Genomic DNA, 1,464 nt, shown 5'->3' on the forward strand with positions numbered 1-1,464 from the left:
TTCAGTATAGGCAGACACAGCATTCACATCTTCTGCCACATGAGAGCTCATCATGGAAGCAGAAAGCAAGCCCTTTCCAGACACTGAACCTGCCAGTGCCTTGCTCTTGGACTTCCCAACCTCCAGAACTGTGCAAAATAAATTTCTATTATTGTAAATTATCCAGTCTAAGGTATTTTGTGAAGGCAGCCTGAACTAAGGCAAGTGTGTACAGTGAGAGGATTCAAGGAGCGAGGACTATGGTTAAATAAACTGGTTGCAGCCCTTTCTAACTCCGCTGCTGCCATGACTCCTGTGAAAAAGCTTGTGGCGAAGAGGGCCAAAAAAAAGAAGCAGATTCTGAAATTCACTCTTGATTGCACTCACCCTGTGGAAGATGGAATCATGGATGCTGCCAATTTTGAGCAGATTTTGCAAGAAAGGATCAAAGTGAACGGAAAAGCTGGGAACCTTGGTGGAGGAGTGGTGACCATCGAAAGGAGCAAGAGCAAGATCACCATGACATCTGAGGTGGCCTTCTCCAAAAGGTATTTGAAATATCTCACCAAAAAATATTTGAAGAAGAATAATCTACGTGACTGGTTGCACATAGTTGCTAACAGCAAAGAGAGTTACGAATTACGTTACTTCCAGATTAACCAGGACGAAGAAGGGGAGGAGGATGAGGATTAAATTTCATTTATCCGGAATATTTTGTATGAGTTCTTGAATAAAACTTGGGAACCAATAAATAAATAAATAAATAACCCGGGTTGCATGAATCAGGAACAGAAATTTGAGCAGGCAGTTGTCCAAGGTAACTCAGGCCTGGGTGGTGGGGGATGGATGGAGGCCTCCCAGTGATACATTCCTCTAGATCGGTCTGCAGAGCAGCAGGAGGCCTCTAGAGAGCAGAAGCTTTTTCACGTTAGATAGACTTCAGCCAGTGGGGTGCTGGTAAATATTTAACAACTGGGTCTCTGGGGAAGCATAGTCCTGGTTTGAAGCATTTGCTGATTTCTGCGGTATAAATACTCCCAGTGTGGAGTATTGCAAGCTCTCACTGTGAAGGAAGCCACTGAATGTGCAACTGGAAAGAGATGCGTGCCGTGTGCTCACGTCAGTTGGTATGAGCTGACAGCATCTTGTTTCTGTGTAATGTATTCATTTATTCTTTCATTCGTGGCAGGACCACAAGCAGTTCTTGAGGCAGGAGCCAGTGGGGGCAGAATTTAGTATCCCATGGGAGGCCAGGAGCACAAAGCAGACAGTGTGTCCAAGCACCAGCCCCACACGCTGGAATCGGGGCTTGGCTTACAGGCAGGAAGACGTGGTGCTGAGTTGAAAAGCTGGGGCAAGTTTCAGTCATGACAGTCGGGGAGGAAGACTGACTGAGGGGCTGCAGTGGGGCCCGGCACTCTTCCCTGGCCAGTTTCAAAACTGATGTCATGACCCAGCGATTGATGTCCTTGAAGCTCTGGATGT

General features: G+C 46.6%; 1 pseudogene across 1 annotated transcript; it reads left to right on the forward strand.

Annotated features, from left to right (window-relative positions):
- Positions 1-269: 269 nt before the first annotated feature.
- LOC105552639 lies at positions 270-721 on the forward strand (annotated as a pseudogene). The gene has a single exon (XR_001008047.1). The product of XR_001008047.1 is annotated as a 60S ribosomal protein L22 pseudogene (transcript).
- Positions 722-1,464: the final 743 nt, after the last annotated feature.

Source organism: Mandrillus leucophaeus, unplaced genomic scaffold, assembly GCF_000951045.1.
Source record: "Mandrillus leucophaeus isolate KB7577 unplaced genomic scaffold, Mleu.le_1.0 Scaffold569, whole genome shotgun sequence".
Lineage (NCBI taxonomy): Eukaryota > Metazoa > Chordata > Mammalia > Primates > Cercopithecidae > Mandrillus > Mandrillus leucophaeus.